The 26087-nt window shown below is 41.7% G+C and overlaps 1 long non-coding RNA gene and 1 pseudogene across 8 annotated transcripts in view; both read right to left on the bottom strand.

The window, feature by feature from the left end:
• Positions 1 to 26087, bottom strand: part of LOC109248633 (uncharacterized) — a 130892-nt gene that overhangs the window by 73712 nt on the left and 31093 nt on the right. The window lies entirely within an intron of this gene.
• On the bottom strand, positions 16550 to 19264 carry LOC109248629 (adenosylhomocysteinase-like; annotated as a pseudogene).

Here is a 26087-nt window from a genome sequence, read left to right as displayed (position 1 = left end):
CTATATTTAAGAGTCTCTTATGGTTTGCCTCCCTCTCTGTTTGTTAACTATTTTCTTCCCTTCCCCCATGGTCTTCTGTTAAGTTTCTCAAATTCCACATCCGAGTGAAAACATGATATCTGTCTTTCTCTGACTGACTTATTTCACTTAGCATAATACGCTCCTGTTCCATCCACACTGTTGCAAATTTCATTCTTTTTCATTGACAAGTAGTATTCCATTGTGTGTGTGTGTGTGTGTGTGTGTGTGTGTACATACATATCTATATACATGTATATATACATATATATATACTACAGCTTTATCCATTCATCAGTTGATGGAAATTTGGGCTCTTTGCATACTTAGGCTATTATTGATGGCACTGCTATAAACTTGGGGGCACATGTGCCCCTATGAATCAGCACTCCTGTATCCTTTGGATAAATTCCTAGTAATGTTACTGCTGGGTCATAGGGTAATTTTATTTTTAATTTTTTGAGGAACCTCCATACTGTTTTCCAGAAGGGCTTCACCAGTTTGCATTCCACCAATAGTGAAAGAGGGTTCCCTTTTCTCCACATCCTCACCAACATCTGTTGTTTCTTGAGTTGTTAATTTTAGCCACTCTGACCGGTGTGAGGTGGTACCTCAGTGTGGTTTTGATCTGTATTTCCCTGATGAGGAGTGACGTTGAGCATCTTTTCATGTGCCTGTTGGCCATCTGGATGTCTTCTTTGCAAAAATGTCTATCCATGTCTTCTGCCCATTGCTTCACTGGATTATTTGTTTTTGGGAGTTGAGTTTGGCAAGTTCTTTATAGGTTTTGGATACTAATCCTTTATCTAATATGTCATTTGTAAATATCTTCTCCAATTCTGTTGGTTGCCTTTTAGTTTTGTTGATTGTTTCCTTCTCTGTGCAGAAGCTTTTTTATCTTGATGAGGTCCCAATGGTTCATTTTTGCTTTTATTTCCCTTGCCTTCAGAGATATGTCAAGTAAGAAGCTACTGTAGCCAAGGCCAAAGAGGTTGTTGCCTGTTTTCTCCTCAAGAATTTTGATCGTTTCCTGTCTCACATTTATGTCTTTCATCCATTTTGAATTTATTTTTGTGTATGGTGTAAGAAAGTATTCCAGTTTCATTCTTCTGCATGTTGCTGTCCAGTTCTCCCAGCACCATTTGCTAAAGAGACTGTCTTTTTTTCCATTGGATACTCTTTCCTGCTTCATCAAAGATTAGTTGGCCATACATTTGCGGGTCCAATTCTGGGTTCTCTATTCTATTCCATTGGTCTATGTGTCTGTTTTTGTGCCAATACCACACTGTCTTGATGATTACAGCTTTGTAATACAGCTTAAAATCCGGGATTGTAATGCCTCCAGCTTTTTCAACATTACCTTGTCTATTCGGGGTCTTTTGTGGCTCCATGCAAATTTAATTTGTTTGTTCTAGCTCTGAGAAGAATGCTGGTGCTATTTTGATTGGGATTGCATTGAATGTGTAAATTGCTTTGGGTGGTATCGACATTTTAACAATATTTGTCCTTCCAATCCATGAGCATGGAATGTTTTCCATTTCTTTGTGTCTTCTTCAATCTCTTTCTTAAGCTTTCTATAGTTTTCGGTGTACAGATCTTTTACCTCTTTGGTTGGGTTTATTCCTAGGTATTTTATGGTTCTTGGTGCAATTGTAAATGAGATCAATTCCTTGATATCTGTTTCTGTTGCTTCATTATTGGTGTATAGAACTGCAACCAATTTCTATACTTTGATTTTGTATCCTGTGACTTTGCTGAATTCATGTATCAGTTCTAGCAGTTTTATGGTGGAGTCTTTTGGGTTTTCCGTGTAGAGTATCATGTCATCTGAGAAAAGTGAAAGTTATACTTCTTCTTTGCCAATTTGGATGCCTTTTATTTCCTTTTGTTGTCTGATCGCTGAGGCTAAGACTTCCAACACTATGTTAAACAAGAGTGGTAAGAGTGGACATCCCTGTTGTGTTTCTGATCTCAGGGGGAAAGCTCTCAATTTTTCCCCATTGAGCATGATATTAGCTGTGGGCCTTTCATATATAGCTTTTATGACGTTAAGGTATGTACCTTCTATCCTGACTTTCATGAGGGTTTTTATTAAGAAAGATGCTGTATTTTGTCAAATGCTTTTGCTGCATCTATTGACAGCATCATATGGTTCTTATCGTTTCTTCTATAAATGTGATGTATCACGTTGATTGATTTACAAATATTGAACCAACCCTGCAGCCCAGGAATGAACCCACTTGTTCATGGTGAACAATTCTTTTAATGTACTGTTGAATTTGATTTCCTAGTATCTTGTTGAGAATTTTCACATCCATGTTCATCAGGGATATTGGCCTGTAATTCTCCTTTTTAGTGGCATCTTTGGCTTGGGAATCAAGGTGATGCTGGCTTTAGACAATGAGTCGGAAGCTTTCCTTCTGTTTCTATTTTTTGGAACAGCTTGAGAAGAATAGGTGTTAACTCTGCTTTAAAGGTCTGGTAGAATTCCCCTGGGAAGCCATCTGGCCCAGGACTTCCATCTTTGTTGGGAGATTTTTTATAACGAATTCAATTTCTTTGCAGGTTATGGGTCTGTTCAAATTTTCTATTTCTTCCCATCTGAGTTTTGGTAGTGTGTGGGTATCTAGGAATTCGTCCATGTCTTCCAGATTGTCCAGTTTGTTGGCATATAATTTTTCATAGTATTCTCTAATAATTGTTTGTATTTCTGTGGTGTTGGTTGTGATCTCTCCTTGTTCATTAGTTATTTATCTAGTTGGGTCCTCTCTTTCTTTTTGAGAAGTCTGGCTGGGGAGTTATCAATTTTGTTTATTCTTTTAAAAAAACCAGCTCTTAGATTCATTGATTGGTTTTACTGGTTTTGGGGCGGGGGGATTCTATATTCTTTATTTCTGCTCTAATCTTTATTATTTCTCTTCTTCTGCTGGCTTTGGGGTTTCTTTGCAGCTCTGTTTCTAGTTCCTTTAGGTGTGAGGTTAGACTCTGTATTTAGGATTTTTCTTGCTTCTTGAGATAAGCCTGGATTGCAAAGTATTTTCCTCTTAGGACTGCCTTTGCTGCATCCCAAAGGGTTTTGACTGTCATATTTTCATTTTCATTTGCTTCCATATGTTTTTTAATTTCTTCTTTAATTTCCTGGTTGACCCATTCATCCTTTAGTAGGATGTTCTTTGACCTCCAAGTATTTGGAGGCTTTCCAAATTTTTTCTTGTGGTTGATTTCAAGTTTCATGATATTGTGATCTGAAAATATACATGGTATGATCTCAATCCTTTTATTTTGGTTGAGGGATGTTTGTGACCCAGTATGTGATCTATTTTGGAGAATGTTCCATGTGCACTAGAGAAGAATGTGTATTTTACTGCTTTTGGATGAAAAATTCTGAATATAGCTGTTAACTCCATCTGGTCCAATGTGTCATTCAGAGCTGTTGTTTCCTTACTGATTTTCTGCTCAGATGATCTGTCCATTGCTATAAGTGGAGTATTAAAATCCCCTATAATCATGGTATTATTACCTATACATTTATTTATGTTAGTGATAAACTGATTGATATATTTCGGTGTTCTATGTTAGGGGCATAAACATTTACACTGTTAGCTCTTTTTGATAGACAAACCCCTTAATTATGATATAATGCCCTTCTTCATCTCTTGTTACGATCTTTGTTTTAAAATCTAGTTTGTCTGATATAAGTATGGCTGCTCTGACTTTCTTTTGACATCCTGTAGCATGACAGATGGTTCTCCATACCCTCACTTTCAATCTACAGGTGTCCTCAGGTCTAAAATGGGTCTCTTGTAAGCAGCATATAGATGGGTCTTATTTTTTTTATACATTCTGATAACCTATGTCTTTTGATTGGGGCATTTAGTTCATTTATATTCCAAGTGATTATTGAAAGATTGTTGAAAGATTGAAAGATTGAAAAGATTGTTGAAAGATTGAAAGATTCTAAGATAATTGAAAGATTATGGATTTAATGCCATTGTGTTATCTGTAGGTTTCATGCTTGTGGTGATGTCTCTGGCCTTTGTAGTCTTTGCTGTTTTCCACTAACAGAGTTCCCCTTAGCATCTCCTGCAGGGCTGGTTTAGTGGTCTTGAACTCCTTCAGTTTTTGTTTGTCTGGGAAAGACTTTATCTCTCCTTCTGTTCCAAATGACAGCCTTGCTGGATAAAGAATTCTTGGCTGCATCTTTTTCCTATTCAGGGATTTGAATATTTCCTGCCCCTCCCTTCTGGCCTGCCAAGTTTCAGCGGACAGGTCTGCTACTACCCTTATGTGTCTACCCTTGTAGGTTAGGACCCATTTGATGCTAGATGTTTTCAGAATTCTTTTTATCTTTGTGTTTTACCAGTTTCACTATGATATATCATGGTGACGGTCTGTTTTTTTTTGTTTTTTTTTGAAGGGAGTTCCCTGTGCCTCTGGAACTTGGATGCCTCTTTCCTTCCCCAGATTAGGGAAGTTCTCAGCTAAAATTTGTTCAAATAAACCTTCTGTAGCTTTCTGTCTCTCTTCCTCTTCTGGAACTCCTATGATACGAATATTATTTCATTTCACTGAATCACTTAGGTCTCTAATTCTCCCCTTGTCATCTAGTAATTTCCTTTCTCTCCTTTTCTCAGCTTCATCATTTTCCATAATTTTATCTTCTATTTCACCTATTCTCTCTTCTGCTTCTCCTCATCCTTGCTGTTACTGCATCTAGTTTATTTTGCATCTCATTTACAACATTTCTTAATTCAACATGACTATTTCTTAGGTCCTTGGTCTCTACAGCAATAGATTCTCTGCTGTCTTTTATGCTTTATTTCAAGCCCACCTATTAGTCTTACGACTATTATTCTAAATTCTTGATCAGATATATTGTTTATATCTGTTTTGAACAATTCTCTGGCTGTCATTTCTTCCTGGAATTTATTCTGAGGAGAATTCTTCCATTTCATCATTTTGGCTAGGTTTCTATCCTTTATGTGACTTAACAGCTTTTTATGTGTCCTGCACCTGCAAGTACCACTATATTAAAAAGGGATCATACACTGTCCAGAACCTGGCACTTCAGGAAGTGTATTTGGAGTGTGTTATGTGCACTCTCTTGTTGTGTCTTGGGCTGCTTTATCTCACTACACGTAGTGCTGGATTGGACTGTCCACCTGGCATGCCTTGATTTGCTCACTGACGTAACCCTGGAAAAGAGGAGAAGAAGGTGGGGGAAAAGAAACCTTATCCCAAACAAAGAGAGAAGTGACAGGGGTGGAAAAAAATACCAGGCAAAGAATCAAAGAAACTGTAGGGCTTAATCCAGAAAGAGAGGAAAATAAAGAAGGAGATACAGAAAATGTGTAAAAAGAATAGAGTAAAAATGCCTGATTAAACAAACAGAATAAAGAAAAGAGGAGAAGAGAAGAGAAGAGAAGAGAAAAGAAAAGAAAAGAAAAGAAAAGAAAAGAAAAGAAAAGAAAAGAAAAAATATATATATAAGCATTGACCAAAAATCAAATCAGAAACTATAGGGCTGATTCCAAAGGGTGAAGAAAAAGAAGAGAGTATAAAGATAAAGGAGGGAAAAGAGAAGAGAAGGCAAGAAAATAAAAATAAAAAAAATAATAGTAATAATAATAATTTAAAAAGAAAAAAGCAGACAAACATACAAAACTGCAGGACAGTTGCCTGTTGGTTCCTTGGAACCGGTGACTGTGCTGGTCTGGAGGAGAGGCCATCTGGTTCAGTCATTGTCAATCACACTCCACTAGATAAGTAGTTACCACGCATGGAGGGATGAGATTTGGTGTAAGTGGGGCCGCCTCCACTGGGGGCTGATGTTGGATTCCCTGAAGCCTCACCATGCTGGTGATGGGGAGGAAAATGGCAACAGCCCAATCTCTCCTCCTTGGTCAGGTGTCTCAAACCACACTGTTCAGGGAGCCCTGAAAGAGCTGCACAGGTGCAGGCCAGCCGGCTTGCCCTACCCCACAGACTCCCTCGCTTCCCAGGTTTTCAAATCAGATTCAAAACCCCATGTCTTAAAGGATCCCACTCTGTGCTGACTAGCTCTGGAATAGCGCCACTCTGCCCAGTCTACAAAGGGCGTTTGGCTGGCTCCTGCAGGGTCTTTTGTCCTTGGGCGGGGGGCAATAAACCCTCTTCCCACAGTACTCCAGGGAGGGGACAGCCTTCTCTCAGTGCACCCCGAGATCCTACCAAGCCTGGGGTTGGCTCTCCTCCCCACCAGGCACACACACCGGCATCGGTTCCAGTCCAGAGATAGGCACACAACCCTGAAATCTCTGATCTTCACTCCTAAGGCTGTTTGCAAAGAAGAAACTGGTTCTCTTCCTATTCTTCGTTTTCTGGACTGTGGTCTGGAGAGGTTTTTCTCTTCTCCAAATACAATCCCATACTTCCACAGCCTCTCTTCCTCTTCATTTTGTTTCTCCACCAAAGGGGTCTCCCCAAGGGGGTCTCCTCCAAGCCTACACTGCCCATTTTATCTCTCCCAATTCGAAGACATGGACCTCTGTCCCACCAAGCTCTGTGATGTTGTTTGTTATCACTGCTGCTTTTTTGTTTTGTTAAAAAAATAGCAACCAAATGCACAAATTTAAGATACTTTAATCACAAGTTTTCTGAGGGGGAGTTTACTTCTAGTCTTTCTAGTATTGCAAGCTACGTTCATTCCTCTCTTACATCCTGTCCCCATGGCAACAGTACTCAGGTGCCATTTTTGCAGTTTTTTACTTAGTAAATTTCAGCATTAATATAATTTTTGCATTGTTGCTATTGTTGTTTATACCAAATTAGAAAGGTTAACAACAAAATGTTATAGACAGAAAACAGAGTAGCATACGCTTCAAAGCACTCAGAAGCAAAATTTATATCCATCCAAGTGTTCTTGGCTTTTTGTTCCAAACTACATGGGAAAAACCCCAGTACCAAATTTTGAGTAGGAAAACATTCAGAATAAAATATGTATAATTCCACTCAGGAGCTAAATCTGATAGGACAGCTACTGGTGAGAGTAATAAAACTGGATAGTGCATTTTCATAAATATTTTTCCAATAGGTATTTTTTTCCCTTTTAATCTTGGCAGAATTGAGGACACATTATCCTAAAATATGACATCTTGGCATATTGAATATCTCAAGCTGAAGGCATTTGAGAAACAGCAGGTACAGGAAGGACTTTCTGATTTTCCCCTGAAAATGGTCTAAGGCTCCTAAAATCACCCTCATGGAGAAGTACCTTTCCTGTTCCTGGAGGAAAGGAGCATTCTTACCTCCAAAGACAGAGGGACTCAGAAGAATATGAAGGAAGACCTTGCTAGGTTTCCCCCAGTTTACTACCTTTAGCTCAGATCCTTTGCCCTATCGTATTTTCCAATGACTTCCCCCACTTCATCAAACCTAGCATAAAGACATTCAAGTGTAAACGGTTTCCTTGAAGTCTTCATTTCCTTATGAAGACTTCTGGGTCACATAAACATATAGTAAATAAATCTGCAGGCTTTTCACTTATTAATCTGTCTTTTGTTACAGAGACCCAGCTGAAAACTTAAGCTGGGAAGAGGAAAGATATCTTTCCTCCTCTATGCCACCAACTACATTAGATTTTGGACTCCGAAGTTTGGATATTGGGTAATTGTTTCACTGTCTGGAGGCTTTGTGTTCAGATATTCTGTTTAATTTAAGAATTACTCTAGGGGTGCCTGGGTGGCTCAGTCGGTTAAGTGGCCAACTTCAGCTCAGGTCATGATCTCCTGGTTCACGAATTCAAGCCCCACATCATGCTCTGTGCTGATAGTTCAAAGCCTGGAAACTGCTTCAGATTCTGTGTCTCCGTCTCTCTCTTCCCCTACCCCGTTCACACTCTGTCTCTCTGTCTCTCTCTAAAATAAATAAATAAATAAATAAGAATTATTCTAAAGATCAGGCTTAATGAACAGATTCTAACAACCTCTCCACAGCCCTTCTGAGTTCTTCCAGGTACAAGTTTCAAGAAGAAAACAACTCAGGCTTAATTGTCTCTGAAAATAGGACTAGAGAACTTTTTTTTGATCAAATGCTACTAATCCACAAGAAAAGAAAAGAAAATCAGTGATAAGCCACCTAGTTTTGTTTTTCTGCCTTTTTAAAAGTAATTTTATTTTTAAGAAAGATATAAAATCTCCTACTTATCTGCTTTGTATGTGAATAACAAGAACTATAAAGCTTACGTATGAGCTAAAATACATTTTGTTTTTCTATTAAGCCAGTTATAGCAGAGAAACAACAGCAGGGGAGAAAAGTAAGACTCACACATCTCTGTCAAGTGACCATGCAGAGAGAAAACAAGACCCAGAACACAACAGGGAGTTTGGATTCTCATGCAGCAATAGTCCTTTTCCCCCCATGGCCGCCCCCATCTGATATTTCCCCCATGATTTCCAAAATCTTTGTTTTAGTACAGACCTCAACATAAATATCAATTTCACCAGGATCCAAACACACTTGGGTGTGAACATGGGTCTGCTCACTGGAGCTATGAAATTTCAATCTATAAAACTGCTCACTCCATCTGCCCAACTATCTTTAAACCTTGCCTTTTGGGATTTGGTAAATCAGGAAATCCAAAAGCAGCCAAGACTCCAGATCAAGTCCTAGGCAACACTGTAGGCGGGACCAAGTAAGTCTTGGGTCCTTTCCTCTGAGCTTTTGACACATGGCTAGGAGCAATGGAGGGCCCAACACTTCTACCGCTAGTTACACAACCAAGAAAAATTAGAATAAATATCTGTTACATGAGTGTTTATGACAGCATTATTCATTATATAACAAGGGCGCCTGGTTGGCTCAGTCAGTGGAGTGTCTGACTCTTGATTTCAGCTCAGGTCATGATCCCAGGGTCATAGGATCAAGCCACACTCAGCGTGGCGCTGGCTTAAAAATTCTCTCTCTTTCTCTCTCTCTCTCCCTCCCTCTGCCTCTTTCCCCTGATCTCACACACACACACACACACACACACACACACTCTCTCTCTCTCTCTAAAAATAAATCTTTCAAAAAAAAAAGATGCAAACAATCCAAAAAAACCTGAAAGCATGGACTAAACAAAGGTGGTATATGCATACTATTTATATAAAATAAATAAAGTTATAAAAAGGAATGAAGCACTGATATGTGTACAACATGGACAAACCTTGAAAACATCATGCTAACTGAAGGAAGCCAGTCAGAAAAGACCACTTACTATATAATTCCATTGACATGGAATGTCCAGGTCAGGCAAATCTATTGAGACACAAAGTAGATTTATGGTTGCTTCCCAGCTGGGGGTCGATGGGTCAAAAGGAAGGTGAGAGCTAAGCGGTATGAGATTTCTTTTTAAGGTGATAAAAATGCTCAACATTGATGGTGGGGATGGCTGCCGCATCAGTGAATATGCTAAAAATCATTCAATTGTACCCTTTAAGTGGACGCATTGTATGGTGTGTGAATAATAGTTCAATAAAACTGTTAAAAAATTTAAAAAGGCATAAAGAGGGCCTTGAAGATTCAGAGCAAGACACCCAGAGCTCCACCTCAAGATTTGGTTGTATCACCAATGCCTCATGCATTGTGGGTGCTGCATAAATGCTGAATCGCATTAACTTCAAATGAGCATCTGGCATACCTATGTTCAAAGAAAAAGCATTAACGTGAATCCTGTGAAACACATTCTTTGTCGTCAAAAATCTGTTGCTTAAAATGTCACACCTCGGTAGGTTACCTCCTCACCAGAGAATCTGAACCAAAACTTGCAGCTTTAATAGCAAAGTAGGTAGGTATTGTATCACATAAACATTTTACATCACCCCAGCAAAGACAGGATATATGCCAGATTTGCATCTATAAAGTGAGGACTTAACACCTATCTCATAAAGTTAACTTGAGAATTAAATAAAATTACATATGAAAGTGCTTAGCAAAGTACGTGAAGCGGAATAAATCTTCAGTAAGCGGCAGTGAGAACTATTATTACCCCCATACAAGAAAACTCTTAAAAACCATCCTTACTTATGAATCTGAGTATCCAAATAAGAACCAGGTATCGAATTGTACTGATTTATAATCATTTCAATTTCTTCCACTTCCTGACTTGAAGTGATTTATTTAAGCAAAGTAGTTAACAAAAAAAGTCACTTACTTAAAACTGGCTCATGATAAAGGGAGACATAAGACATGTACCACTTTAATAAACAAATTACTTTCCTTGAATTGAAGTGCAAAGAGAAATCCAATTCTACAATGTATCTGGACAGCTAAGGAGCTGTTCAGTATTTGTGACATGGTCATGTCCACCTCATTGTGTGGCCACAGCTGCATAAAACCCTCTTTTTAAAATTCAACACAAATCGCAAGTATTAAAGTGTTGGTTTTATATGTGTAGAAAGGATCCAAGAGAGAAAGAGCTTTGCCTTACTGCACACCAAAGGAAGGTCACCAGCCCTGAATATTTTGCTTCAAAAGCATATTTCAAAATATTGGGGGAAAAAGAAAGAATGAAAGTCAGAGGAGTATTTTTCCCGTGGAGTCTGCAGGAGAGGATTACTATTGCTGTCATAGCAACCAGCTCACTAGATGGTTTTGCAAAGGAAGTGTCTCCCCAGACCAGCTGCCTCTGCAACGGATAGCAAGTGCGCCGTTCCTCTGTTCTCTTTGCATCCTCCCCACTAAAGTTTCTAGAACACTGATTTCAATTTCTTGGAGACTGTGTCAGGACCCCCTCCCTGTTCCTCTCTATCCCACAGCCAACTCCCTTCCTCAACAAAATTCAAAACTTAGCTCAGTTCTCCCCCTCCCCCCACCCTGCCCTGTAGAAGGTAGTGATTGATCATGTGATAAACCAACGTCTGCCATTGAACATGGAGCCCTTTCTTTAAATTTTATTTATTTATTTATTTATTTATTTATTTATTTATTTATTTATTAAGTTTATTTATTTATTTTGAGTAAGAGAGAGAGAGAGGCAGAGGGAGAGACAGAGAGAGAATCCCAAGCAGGCTCCACACTGTCAGCCCAAAGCCCAAGATGGGGCTCGAACTCACGAACCACAAGATGATGATTCGAGCCGAAATCAAGAGTCAGGCACCTAACTGACTGAACCACGCAGGAGCCCCAAGTTTATGTATTTATTTTGAGAGAGATAGAGAGGTGGGGACAGAGAGAAGGAGAATCCCAAGCAGGCTTCGCACTGTCAGCGTGGAGCCCACAAACCATGAGATCATGGCGTGAGCCAAAACCAGGAGTTGCCATTTGATCATGACCTGAGCAGAAACCAAGAGTCAGACACTTAACCAACTGAGCCACTCAGGCCAGGAGGCAGACCTTTGTACCTTAAAATACAATCCTGGGCTGAGACCCATTCAAGATTGTAGTTTTGAGGCAGTTTTCCCAATTATTGAAACTAAAGCCTGCTCTTGGAGAATGGAAGTAGTGAAGAATATAGTAGTTAGGGGCTTAGACACTGCCGTTATTTACATTTGATGCCAAAGGTCAAGTGTCTCCTGCCCCACTTCTCATGCCTACCCTCCAATGAAAAACAGGGGAAGAGATTTTTATGCAGGTTTTTACTGGGAAATACCATGTGTAAGAGGACAGGGGAAGCGGGATGGGACAGAGGGAGAAGTTCAATTGCAATTCATTTGCAATAGAGGCCTCGACTGACCCTGCAGGGAACAATGGAGCCGTTATGGCCCTTGAAGGCCCACCTCCCTTTGCCTCTCTTTGCCAGAAATTTGAATTGGCAAGAACAGAGACTTGGAGCTCAAAGGAGGTCATTTGGATTGTAGGACCTCGGAGGTCCCCAGGTTTCCTAGCACCTGTAAAACAAACTCTACCTGGTGGATGCAGGTATTGCTGACTTAGGTGAATGTGCAGTAACACTGAAAATCATCAATCTCAGACACTGTCCAAGTGTTCCGTTTCTCAACAAGGACATCTTCTCTCCCTGAAAGTAGCTCCAGAAGTAATTCCAGACTTCTGTCAAACTCTTCAGAGCTTAATGCTAAAGCTGTAAAAAATGACTTAAAGGTATTCTTCCAGAGAATGAACCCCCATAGCCTGGATCTCCCTGTGCCTACTACATGATTGAGAATTTTAATTAATAATCAATAAAGATGTGATTTTTATGTGCTGCTCACATTGGTCTTTTTAATGCTGCTTCCTTGGGTTGGGATTTTATTTTTGCCAAAACGGGTATAATTTTCCCTAAATACAGGTATGCGAAAAGAAAGGATGTTGCTTGCATGCTGACTCAAATTGTTCTCTATACAAATACTGTTGAAAAATACAGCGAAGTTATCCTAGTCTTTTTATTAAATTTTAAGCCAAATCCTTTATGAAGACCATAGCAGTGAAAAACAGTGCACTTTCTAAAAAATGCTGCATTAGGGGCGCCTGGGTGGCTCAGTCGGTTAAGCGGCCGACTTCAGCTCAGGTCATGATCTCGCGGTCCGTGAGTTCAAGCCCCGCGTCGGGCTCTGTGCTGACAGCTCAGAGCCTGGAGCCTGTTTCGGATTCTGTGTCTCCCTCTCTCTGACCCTCCCCCGTTCATGCTCTGTCTCTCTCTGTCTCAAAAATAAATAAACGTTAAAAAAAAAAAATTAAAAAATTAAATAAAATAAAATAAAATAAAAAATGCTGCATTAAAAAGGTGCTGCATATAAAATGTTTGAGAAATTTAATTTTATTTCACATGTGCAGACACAAAATTTGGATGAATACAATAATCAGAGCTGATTTTTGCAGATAACCATTGTACTTCTTTACTCTGTTTTAATGCCAGTGTGTATTCGACAAAAGAAAATGGTTTCACAAATTAATTAACTTAAAAGTAAGTGCCAATGTTTTTATTTCAAGAATTGATTTTAGATAATGAAATATTTTTTTTTAAGTTGCTGGATAGCTTCTAATGCAGCTAGTTGCTCTGGGGCCCCTTGAGAGATGCTGGTTTTGGGTCCATTTTCCACTGCTGTGAAACAAATTACTACCAACTCAGTGGCTTAAAACAACACCCATTCATTAGCTCACCATTCTGTAGATCAGAAGGTTGGGTGAGCTTGGCTAAGTCCTCTGCTTGGTGTCTCACATGGCTGAATTCAAGAGGACAATCAGGCTAGGCTCTTATCTGGAGTTTGTTCACTTGGAGGACAGAGATCCTCATTTCCTGGCTGTTGGCCAGAAGGTCACTCTCAGTCCTAGGAGCCAATCTTCAACCCTCGTACATTGCCCTCTCCATCTTAAAGGCCAACCAATGGCGTCAAATCTTCCCCTGCCTCTTCTCTTTCTAACTCCCTCTTCTGTTATTAACTGACGAAAACTCAGGGCTTTAAAGGGCTCATGGGAGGTTAGATCCACCCAGATAATCTCCCTAGGCTAAGTTCAAGTGGTTATTAACCTTAATTACATCTGCAAAATCTTTACCAGGTAACATAACATAAGCGTGGGAATAAAACCAGAAGAAGGTCATGGGCCATCTTAGAACTCTGCCTGCCACGGCCATGTAAAGGACCAAACAGACTGTCAAGGTACTGACATGTACTGTCTGCAACACACTGGCCTCCTTTTTTTGGTGAGCAGAACGTTGTTGAGGTTTATCAGACACCCCTGCAGACAGAGGTGTGATAACCCAGAAGTCTGGGTCACTGAGACTGAGACCTCTGACTTGTCACAACAAGATAGCTCTCCTTAGTGAACATCAGAGGGTAGAGGCCCTTGTACTGAATCCTGACTCACTCATTGATGCCAAGTGGCAGGGAATTTTGCCTCACCAGCACTTCTTCCCCAATGGTTCATCCAGATCAAGAGGGCCCCCTACGGCATTTATGAGATAGGGAAGTACAAGTATATAGCACACCAGTTCCTCCTATATATTCAGATGGACATACAAGAACCACGTGCTGACAAGGTGTGCACCAAAGGCCCCACCCACAAGTTCATGTTAGCCTCTTTTTCCTGGTGAGATCCCTCCCCAGATCCCATCAGCTCAACCCGAGCTTCTCCCTGACGATGTGATGGTCACGTGGCTGCCTGTATTCAACAGAGCCATAAGAGTTTAAGGTCCTCTTCACCCCAACACCGAACTTCTCCAAAATACTTAGATGGCTGCGTTCTCCTTGGGCACAGGGAGACCTAGCCCTGCCTGTAGTCCCTTTTTTCCTTAAAGCACCTGAAAGCCAGGGAGAGGAAGATAAAGAGATGAGAGGATTCAAGGGGAGAGAGCTGCTCTGGCTAGTAAGCAAGGCACCTTTCTTTTCATTTTTCAGTGGCTGCCTGCTCAAGTTCACCTAAACAACTCTTGATTTTTGGCCCACCCAAAATTCTATATCCTCATTGCTGACACCATTTATTTTAGTGCTGGGGATCCTTTGACTCAGCAGCCAAGCCACATTGCCTTTCAGCTGGGATTACAGGATATGATACTCTCCATTCCCCAACCTTACACCTGTTAGGGTGGCTATTACCAAAAGAAAAAAGAGACAATAGGTTTTGGTGAGGATGGAGGGAAACAGAGAGCCTTGTGTGCTGTTGGTGGCAACGCTCCTATGGAAAATAATAGGGAGTTCCTCGATGTAGAAGTGTAGAAATGTAGAAGTACCATCTGATCTAGCGATCCTATTTCTGGATATGTGTTTACAGGAATCAACATCAGGATCCTGAAGAGACATTAACACTCCTATGTTCACTGAAGCACTATTCACAACAGTCAAGATGTATAAACAACTTAAATATCCAACCACAGATGACTGGACACAGAAAATGCAGTATATTCATACAATGGAGCATTATTCAGCCTTAAAAAAAAAAAAGAAAGAAATTCTAGGGTGCCTGGGTGGCTCAGTCGGTTAAGCATCTGACTTCGGCTCAGGTCATTATTTCATGGTTCATGGGTTCGAGCCCCACATCGGGCTCTGTGCTGACAGCTCAGAGCCTGGAGACTGTTTCGGATTCTGTGTCTCCCTCTCTCTCTCTGCCCCTCCCCAACTCACACTCTGTCTCTCTTTCTCTCTCTCAAAAATAAATAAACATTTAAAAAAAATTTTTAAATAAAAAAATTCTGTAGTATGTGACAATTCAATGAACCTTGAGGACAGTATGCTAAGTGCAATAAGCCAGTCACAGAAGGACAAATACTGCATGATTCCACTTATATGAGGGACCTAAAATTGTCAAATTCATAGAATCATTCAAAGAGTAAAATGGTGGTTTCCAGGGGCTAGGGGAAAGGAGAAATGGGGAGCTGTTAATCAATGGGCATAAAGGTTTTTTTGTTTGTTTGTTTGTTTATATTGAGGGAGACAGAGACAGCATGAGTGGGGAAAGGGGCAGAGAGAGAGGGAGAGGGAGAATCCCAAGCAGGCTCTGTACTGCCAGTGCAGAACCCAATCCAGGGCTTGAATTCATGAATTGTGAGGTCATGATCTGAGCCAAAACCGAGTTGGCTGCTTAACCGACTGGGCCACCCAGGCACCCCCACAAAGTTTTAATTAACCAAGATGAGTAAGTTCTAGAGATTTGCCATACAACACTGTACTTATCAATATTGTATCATACAATTAAAATTTTGTTAAGAGGGTAGGTCTTGTGTTAAGTGTTCTTGCCACAATAAAATATTTTTTTTTAGGCACAAATTTTTTATTTACCTACCTTCCTGCTCACTTTAACATCATAAACATTAATTACGCATTATAAGCCAAATTAATCTTTTTGATCCAGGATTGTGGTAGGAACCATCAAGTTACAAAGAGGTGACAGATCTAAGCCCCTCTCAACCTCTGGCTGTCACTTCTCTTGTCCTTTTTTGGTTCTCCCTTAATAGTAGATTTGAAGCTCTGTAAAATGGGAACTGAAAGTACTGACCTAACTATTCTGAGAAACCTCTTAAACAACAAAATGCCCAGCACTAAGCCAGGCTCTCAGGAACAAACTCCCAATAGTTCCTCCCTGCCCCTTGATACAGTTCATTCTCATCTGTCACGGCTGAGGAACTAGTGAACCAGTAAACTAAGAACATGGGTATAAAGTCCACAGGCCAAGGGAGGGCCTAGATGGTAAAGTGCATGGGCTTTGTGACCACCATTGCCGACTTCCAGCCTAAGTAAGGACTGACTGAGTGAGCGGTTCCAAACCCCCTGAGCTCATGGCTCCCCATGGGTATTTCCTGTGTACCTCTGTCATGACCAGGGCTTGAGGAAGGGCTTCTCAATTCCCCCTGCCACACTTGGAGCAGCATGAGGGATGTAGCAGAGGCTAAAGACTGAGTGACCAGCCCCAGAGAGTCAATGGGGGACATTAACAAGCCTATCTCAAAGTTGGTGCCATTTGGGGCGCCTGGGTGGCTCAGTCGGTTAAGTGTCTGACTTCGGCTCAGGTCATGATCTCACAGTTGGTGGGTTCGAGCCCCGCATCGGGCTCTGTGCTGACAGCTCAGAGCCTGGAGCCTGCTTCAGATTCTGGGTCTCCCTCTCTCTCTGTTCCTCCCCTGCTCATGCTCTGTCTCTCTCTCTCCTTCAAACATAAATAAAAACATTTTTAAAAAATTAAAAAAAAAAAAGTTGGTGCCATTTGCTCTTGGGGAAGTGAAGTGGGACCCCAGTGAGGCCAGCAGCTATAAGGCAAACAACAGGCCTGGTTCTCAGTGGCAGTAATGATCAGCCTTGAAGGGGCCATCACGGGACAAGCCCCAGTACGGGGCCTGCTTATCAGTCAGCTTGGTCAGCTTCACATTCAGCTTACGCAGATGAGCTTCAGACACTGCTTCATTCCACTTCTTGGGCAGGAAGTGGACCCCAACAGGGTGCTTGTCTGGGTGGCTCCACAACTCTATCTGTGCCAGCACCTGGTTGGGGAGTGAGGTGCTCATCACAAAGCTGGGGTTGCCCATGGTGCAGCCCAGGTTGGCCAGCTGGCCCTCAGTCAACAGGATGTTACAGAGCCCATTTTTCAGTCCATTCTCAGTACACCTGGAGGTGGACATTCGCCTTCTCCACAGCATTTTCATCCAGCCACTTGACATCAATCTCTACGTCGAAGTGTCCAGTGTTACACACAATGGCATCGTCTTTCATCTGCTCAAAGTGCTGGCCGAGGATGATGTCAGTACAGCCCGTGGTGGTGACAAGTATGTTGCCTTCCTGACAGGCCTCCATGGCAGCCTGAGGGGCATTAATGGGGTCGATCTCTGTGATGATGATGCAGGCCCCGAAACCCCGCAGGGCCTGGGCACAACCTTTGCCCACATGGCCACAACCTGCTACCGCTGCCGCCTTACCTGCAATCATCACATCTGTGGCCCACTTGATGCCATCTATAAGAGGCTCCTGGCAGCCACACGGGTTGTAAAACTTGCCCTTGGTGACAAAGTCATTGACGATAATGGCAAGCACCTTCAGCTTCCCATTGGTTGTCATCCCATTGTGGTCTGTTCAGAAATGCCTCGGATGCCTGACAGGAGCTACGGGTACCTTGTGTGAATGAGGTTTGCGAGGTCACTTCCATCGTCCAGAATCATGCTGAGGGGCTCATCCTCGAAGTACAGGGTCTGCTCGGTGCCCCAGAGATACTCCTCAGCCATGTCACCCTTCCAGCCATACACTGGAATGCCAGCCTTGGCAGTGACAGCCGCTGCATGGTCCTGGGTAGAGAAGATGTTGCAGCTGGACCATCGCACCTCAGCACCCACGGCTACGAGGGTCTCAATGAGGACGGCAATCTCCATGGTCATGTGTAGGCAGCCACCGATGAGGGTGCCCTTTAGCAGCTTGGAGGCTGAGTACATCTCCCTCGTGGGCATGAGGCCCAGCATCTCATTCTCTGCAACGTCCAGGGCCTTGTGTCCCCAGGAGGCCAGGCTGATACCGGCGACTTTGTAGGGCAGTTTGTCTGACATGCTGGCAGTGCTTCTGCACAGAGTGATGCACATCGGTGAAGGGGGCTGGCCCTAGGGCTACAGACTTGCACAGGGAGGGTGGCACTGGGCAGGCTAAAATAAAACTTTTCTCAAAGAACAGAAGAAAAGGAGGAGGAGGAGGAGGAGAAAGAGAAAGGAGTAAGAGAAGAGACTCCCTTACAAGACACTTACCCTCTTCTTTTTTATCAGGGTAAATAGAGATGTGGAGTCGCACAGACTCTAGAGACACTTTTTAAATTCTAAGCTTTCCACCTTGTTACCTGCGTGGCCTTGGACGAGTTATTCAACAGCTCTGTAACTCCATTTCTCCAGCTGCAAGATGGGGATGATAGCATCTTGTTGTAGGGGTGCTATGAGTTAAAGGAGTCAATCCATGCAGACATTTAGCAGAGCCCCGGCCCTCAATACACGTTACAACTGAAGGAGTTGCTGAATGAATGATTTAAACAATAATTCCTATGGAATATGGAAATCAATTAAGTATTTGTTCCCAAAGGAACAGAACACTTGCACACGTATAGTTCTGTTATGTATTCTCTTTTACTGACCAAACAACAATAATGGTGGATATAAGTGTATGTTTTCTTAATAGGAAGGAAGAAGGCGTAGGTTAACTGACTACTGGTCAGGAGAGCTATTTCCGCGTATACTGATTGTTTCACCTTATTCTCACAACCGGCCTGCAAACTGGGTATTTTATCATCATTTTTCCTTAGGATGAAACTTGCCCAAAGTTGAGTAACTTATTCCCGATCACAGTGCCGAGCAAGGTCTGGATGTAAATTCAGGTCTGACTACCACACGCAATCTATCGACACAGATGTCCCCAAATCTTTTTTGTATGTAGCCAACTGACTTCATCAATGAATAGGATGAACTGAAATCATTCTTTTTGGAGGCATTCAGCTCCAGTAAGAGTTAAATTACTTACTGACTGTGCCAGACTGTATGGCTTCCTATTTAAGCAGGGTATGGGTCTAGGTATACTACTCTGGATGATCAAATCTTTGGTCTAATTGTTAAGTGACATAACTTACAAGAAAGTAAAGTTATAAAAGAAAAAAAAAATCACTTGGATTCAAAGGATAAATTGATGCCTAAGAAAAGATGGGATGGGGTTAATGGGGCAGTAATTTGGGGAAATATAATAACCAACAAATTGCCGAATTTTATTTTAGTCAGTATTCTCTTGGCACATACAGACATGAACTACCAGCCACCAGTCAAGTATCATGGAGGTTTTCTGGAGGCCGTGTTTTAAATGTTCAGAAATAGAAGCAACCAGAAAAGTGAATCAAGCAAATAAAAGAAAATGTCTTATATTCTTTTTGCCACGGAATTGCCCTTAGCAAATTATCAGTGCTATACTGAAGAGGCTCCAGATATATTTTACTTATTTGCTTATGTAACTTTTACTCACTATTTTCACTTTGTGATGAGTAAAAGAAAATATGGAAGAACAAGATGACCTTTCCATTTTGTCCTACCACAGAAAACAGGAAGAGTGAGCACTGCCATCTTTTGGTTACACAATATAATAATTGAAATCATCACACTTAACAGCCAGAAGAATGCTGTTAGTCATCGCGGAATGAACAGGAACACTTAGTTACCCAGCATGAGTCAGTTCTTTAGACTAGTTCCTCATAACATCTTTCTTCTGGAAAGTAATCACAAAGTTTCCAAAATCTAAATTTTCTTTTAACAGTAGACGCAGAGAGAACATGCTGGTGGGTTGTCTAGATTCCCTGGAAGACAGTGGACAGTGCTAATTATATATGATAGTTCTAAAGCATTCGGAGCGGACAAAGAGAAGTAGAGAACTGTTTTTGCGTAATCGTTAAGGCCAATCTCGCAACTGTCCCAGGGGCCAAGAACTTGAACAAAAGGTTGGACTTCCTTAGATGAGAAAATGCCATGGCAGAGGCCACCAGATACCGCTGCCGGGTCATTGACCCCAAGCAAGAGAAAAGGTATAGGAAGTCTGGACAGGCACGGGCACATTCCAGAAAATTTTTTAAGAGCTCCAGGAACTTTTTACGTTGTAAGGAAACACTGTGTTCCTACCTGAGGAAAGCTCTGAGGAGTTTACCAGAAGGTGCTATCTGAGGCCAGCTTCTCAGTTCGCTGCCTTGGCAACAGAGAATCCACAAGACACGACTGATGGCGTGACATATGTTTTACTAACAGCAGTCCTGGAGAAAAGACTTGGAGCAGACAAAGGGTGTATATTTTGAAGAGGAAACTTCTGAATTTGAAGAAAGAGAGGAATCTAAAAAGGAAATATAACCCCCTCATACCACGTATGGATCCAGGGAGGAAGATATCAAAATAAGTTTTTTAAAAGGTTCATCAGGGTGGGACACCTAAGTGGCTCAGGTCGTAATCTCATGGTTGGTGGCTTCGAGCCACACACCGGGCTCTGCGCTGACTGCGCTGAGTCTGCTTCGAGTCCTCTGTCTTCCTTTCTCTCTCTGTCCCTTCCATGCATGTTCTCTCTCTCTCCCCCCCACCTCAAAAATAAATAAACATTAAAGAAAAAAAAGCCTCATCACGGTGCCAGAATATAGAATATAAAATCCAAACGAGGATTTTAGGACTATCTGGGGTAAAAAGGGAAATATGGAAATGTCATACCCGTTGAATGAAAGGAAGCGAACTGAATTTGACCTTTTTTTTTAAGATAGCCTCAAGTCTATCCTGATATACTCTCCTTTTGCTGTAGAGACATATCACTTTTCCATGTATACTGACACATTTGTGGGAATAATTCACCTCTTCTTATTAACAAAACAAAACAAAACATTTCCATAGGGTACCAGAGAACAGACTGGGTAGGGGAAGCCAGGTTTCCAGTCTTACGTCTCCACTAAGCACCCTGAAGTCACTTAGTCTCCTGAGCCTTACTTTCCTGAAGCTATAACATAAGTTTCTTCGATTCTATCATTGCTTCTCAAGCTGGGGTCTGCAGTTACAGATTACTTCCAAATTTCCCAAGTTTCTTTAGTTTAAGATATATCAGACTAGATCATTTCTAATGGACTTAGCTCTAAAATTCTAAGAGAAAAAAATTCTTTTCCTTCACTAAATTCCGCAGGACCTAAAGGGGGAAGAAAAGTCAACTTGTTTTTTTTTTTTTCCCCTCTGTGTTCCTTCTCCCTTTCTTACAGTTATTCTATTCTTCTGAGTTTCTAGAGCAGTGCCTTCCAAAAGAAATACATGTAACTTCAAATTTTATGGTGGTCACATCTTTAAAAGTAAAAAGAAACAGGTGATGTTAATGTTAATATTATAGTTTATCTAATCCATTATATCCAAAATATTATCACTTTGACATCTCGGCATTGTAAAACTTAATAAGATGGTTCAGTCTTTTTTCACACTATGTCTTCAGAATCTGATGTGTATTTTACATTTATAACACATCTCAATTCAAACTGGCCACATTGAGAGTGCTCAATAGTCACGTGTGGCTGATTTTGGAAGATCCTATGTTTATGTTCTAGGAGTGGACAGCGTGTGAATAGAGCCCTCTTGATGGAAAGCTAATAATCCACTGTCCATGTTTTCTGAAAAATAGCCCTGTTGGCTTACCCAACCCCTGAACCTGGAGAAAGTCTAGAATTCACAGAAAAGGCTCAGCATCTGAAAGAACTCCTTTCTACCCAAAAACGCCCCAGTACAAATGCTTCCTTCCTCAAGGTCATCAGTCCATCCTTCCCAGAACACTTGAAATGCTGTGTCTTTCCTTTCTTACCCTAGTGCTGCTTCTGCACAACAAAACTGAAAGTGTTTTTCTTAACAGACTGTTCCCCCGGGAAGCAAGTAATTATCTCTCTGTCTTTGGATTCAAGCAGATAGTGATTACCCACAAAATCCCTGCTGTAGACACAATAAGCATTTGTATTAGTGTTCCTCGTTTTTTTAAATGATGCGGAAACTTCCATTAATTCACCAATTCTATTGCAGGAGACCTGACTCAGAGACTGTTCGCAATTAATGCATTTTTTTTGTTATATGACATGATGGTAAAAGAGAATGGAAATGACTAGAATCTAATCTGGACATCAGCAATCTGGATTTCAGCGTGAGACATAATGCCTGTCCTTTTATATGAAGACCTGGAATACTGAGTAAAGGAAGTAAACAAGAAATTTTGCAAATTGAGATAAAGTAGACTATTTTGCATGGGAGAAGATAAAGGTTTTTTGTTTTTTGTTTTTTTGTTTTTTTTCCATTTAGCCAACACACTAAGTAAAACAAAAGTACCATATGTGTATAAAAGTCAGAGCTTCCTAGGATGCCTAGGTTGCTCAGTTGGTTAAGTGTCTGACTCTTGATTTTGGCTCAGGTCATGATCTCATGGTTCATGAGTTCAAGCCCTGCGTTGGGCTCCGTGCTGACAGTGCAGAGCCTGCTTGGGATTCTCTCTCTCTCTCTCTCTCTCTCTCTTTCTGCCCTTCTCCTACTCATGCACACATATCATTTCTCTCTCTCTCTCAAAATAAATAAATAAACATTAAAAAAAAGAAGTCAGAACTTCTTACCTCTTATCAAAGTGGTTTCTGACATCTCTAAATTCCATCACTTTCCCACATTCTCATCTATTTGGGTTGGCAGCATAGTTCAGAAGGATAAAGACAAGCAATGGATTCAAGCATTTCTTACTTTTTTAGGGCAAAAAAACGTGAGCTCATTAAAAAAAAATGTTTATTTATGTATCCTTTGTCACAGGGTGCCATTCTAATCCTCTCCTTCAACCCTCTAAGCACAGATTTTGGCCAGCCAGAAGGGCTGGAGTGGCTAAAGGGGAATATAGGATAAACCACTGAGGAAATCACTGGTGGGAAAATGAATTTCACTATACCTCAGTCAAACCTACTGTACAATATCGATTCATCTGTGTGTTCTTTGTGTTGATGGCTCCAGACAAGCCCCATTATTATTTCCCTCCCCTTTCATCACTGATATCAACTCTCAAAAGATGACCCCCAGTAGAAGGAAGAGGGATTACATGGCACACAGTATAAAAGTTAGATTTGCAAAAGTCTACATAAAGTCAATACATTACTAAGTTAGTACTGTATATTTCTGAAAGGCTGACACTTACTGAAATTATGCCTCCCTCTGCTACTCCTTTAGACAGTCAGTGACTCTTCTAGATCTTTGTACCTGCCTCCCACCCCTAACCCTAGCACAGCAAGGGCAGTTCCAACAAGGGAGGGAGGTGGTCTTAAGGGCAATGAATGTGAAGATTCAGCACTCCAGGGGCCTAGGCAGTTTGAGTTTCTTAAAAATAAATGCAAATGGATTCTGTTTGTAAAAATAAAGGTGGTGCATTTTTGTGGCCTGACTACCTATCCATCCTGGGCAAAAGTGGACTGGGATTTCCTTTATTTTCAGCAGCCATGATCTTCTGCCTTTACCCTGAAAATGACCTTTCCACCTGTCTACATCCTTTACTCAAACCTAAGGAATTGTAGGAAGGATTCCCATTTCCTATGTGGTGAGTAAAACAATATAAACAAATTGAAAATTAACCTATGCCCTTCAGCTCCATGTAATCAGTTTTCTTTATTTTTGCCCCATCAAGTAATTTATCCAGAAGCACAGTCCACAAGAGGAAATAGAGTCCTTCTCTGCTGGGCCTGGGACATCTGCCCTGATCCTCTTTCTATTTTACCCAGACTACCTCTCCACCCAGGCATGAGCTTTAGACAACTCCTTTGAGGAAGATGAGACTGGTCAAGAAATGTAAAGGGTCTGAAATTTTACCCCCCTTACACACTAACAAGTTACTGTGTTCCTGTTTTATGGACGCTGGCAGAAGTCACGAGACTCCTGGGTCAGAGACAAAGGACTTGATTACTAACAACAGAGCAAACAACATGAGCACCTTTGCTTCAAAAGTTCCATTGTAACACAGGGATTATGCCATGGTCCCAAATGACACCTGCATACACAGTGGATTGCCATGCAGGAGAGGAACACAGGGTCAAGGCCCCAGCCCTTGAGCAGGCAAGAGACAAGCCATTCTCCCTCTGCTGTGACCTACTTAATGTGACTAACTAGAGAAACTGCTCTGTATCAGGAGATGCACGGACCTAACAATCAGGCGCACTCAGCAAGAGCACACAGGGACATTCAGGGCCCATGGCAGACTGCCTCTCCAAAGAGAGCCCCACACACATTTTAGAATTTCAAACTTCCCTTCAGAATTACCTTAATCCAAAAACCCACAACACTGAGCACTAATAGCCTTGGGCTGGCTATTGAAGAGTGCCTCAAATGTCATATTCCTTGCTGAAGAACCATGGGTTTGTGGGTATAAATCTGTCTCCTTGTAGGCTTTTTTGTTTGTTTTGCTTTGTGTTAAGTAAACTCTATGCCACACATGGGACTTGAACTCACCACTTCAGGATCAAGAGCTGCATGCTCTTCTGACTGGACTAGCCAGGCACCCCTATCTCCTTATGGTTAAACAAAAACACTCAAGCCTTCCCCTCCCCCCGCCATGGTTTCAGTTCCTGCCAGACTGTTACAAAAACTTTCAGTTCCTGATAGACTGTAATACTGAAAAAGAAACACCACTAACTCTCCAATTTGGATGAAGAATTCAACATTAAAAAAAAAAAAAAAAGATGTATCTAATAAGGAACTCAAATTTCATACGTCCAAAACCAAACTCTTGGGCTTCTCTGCACAGGGCACCTGTTCCCCTTATGCACTCGAGAAAGCAACTCCACGCTCCAGTCAGGCAGGCCAAAGGCCTTGGGGTGGTGCTCACCTTCTCTGACTCTCCCATTTCACAACCTGCTCAGTGAATCCAGAGCCTGACCTGCTTACTCCCTCCAAAGTGAAGCCACCACACTTTCTTGCCTGGAGTACTTGCCTGGAGGCACAACAGTGCCGGCTCATTGTCTTTGCTTTCTCATGCTGATTCTCAGTCTGGCAGCCAGAGGGAACCTTTCAACTTGAAAAGCCAGATCATTTATTTCACTCGTCTGCTCAAAATCCCCCACGGACTCCCAACTTCTTACAGTCACTACCAGCTTCTACCCAATCTACAAGCCCTGTTTACCTCTCTGAGGGCTCTTCTGTTCTAACTGTCTCACTCCAATCGTTCTGCACCCCGCCCCCCACTCCCAACCCTCAACCCCCACCCCCACCCCCACCCCCGGCTCCTGGAACATGCCCAACCCTCCCAGGCACTTGTTCTGCTATTCCCTCTGCCCAGTGCTCCTCCCCAAGATTCAAAGGGCTTGCCCCTGCTCCTCCTTCAGATCTGCGCTCTAAGTCAACAAGTATTTATGATCTGCCTTTTCGGTTTGCCATCCAAGGGGGAGAGAAACAAATCAACAGGTGCTTAAAATACAGTGGGTTTCATGCCACATCTGAAGAATCATGGGGCCCTACAGGGTCTTAAAGGAGGACTAGACTGGGGAGAGCCAGATGGAAATCTTTTAAAAATAAGGACCCTGTGGGGTGCCTGGGTGGCTCAGTCGGTTAAGCGGCCAACTTCGGCTCAGGTCATGGTCTCAAGTTCAAGCCCCGCATCAGGCTCTGTGCTGACAGCTGGGAGCCTGGGGCCTGCTTCAGATTCTGTGTCTCCCTCTCCCTCTGCCTCTCCCCTACTTGTACTCTGTCTCTCTCTGTCTCTCAAAAATGAATAAACGTTAAAAAAAATTGTTTAAATAAATAAATAAGGACCCTGTGACGCATGTCCCATGGTGGTATCCCCAGCGCCCTATCCTATCCAAGGAGTTCTCGTGTTTTGGATTTAATAGTGATTATATAGAGATGTGTCTGACACTGTCTTGAAAGGTCACAGCAAAATGAGGGAGCACTTAGTTATCAAAAGTGATAGCCTAGGAATCAACTGAAACAATGCCAAATTAATCAAAACAACGTTAAAGTAATTTTAAATTATCTTATAGTGCTTCGTTAACTTTTCATACTGAATTTAAGTATCTTTAGAGCTTTACCAGACAATATATTCAAATTATGGCAAATTGTCTTCTAATTATTGTCAACGTGAGTATAATGTTTCACAAAATTGTGACTGGGTGTACCTACAAACTTTTTAAAATCTGCCCCTTTTCATGGACTATCCCTTCATGAGCATATCTCTCCA

This window comes from Panthera pardus, unplaced genomic scaffold, assembly GCF_024362965.1.
Source record: "Panthera pardus isolate Hobbes unplaced genomic scaffold, ASM2436296v1 HiC_scaffold_15, whole genome shotgun sequence".
Classification (NCBI taxonomy): domain Eukaryota; kingdom Metazoa; phylum Chordata; class Mammalia; order Carnivora; family Felidae; genus Panthera; species Panthera pardus.
Note: the sequence above shows the minus strand (reverse complement) of the source record. Positions and strands in the feature narration are given on the sequence as shown.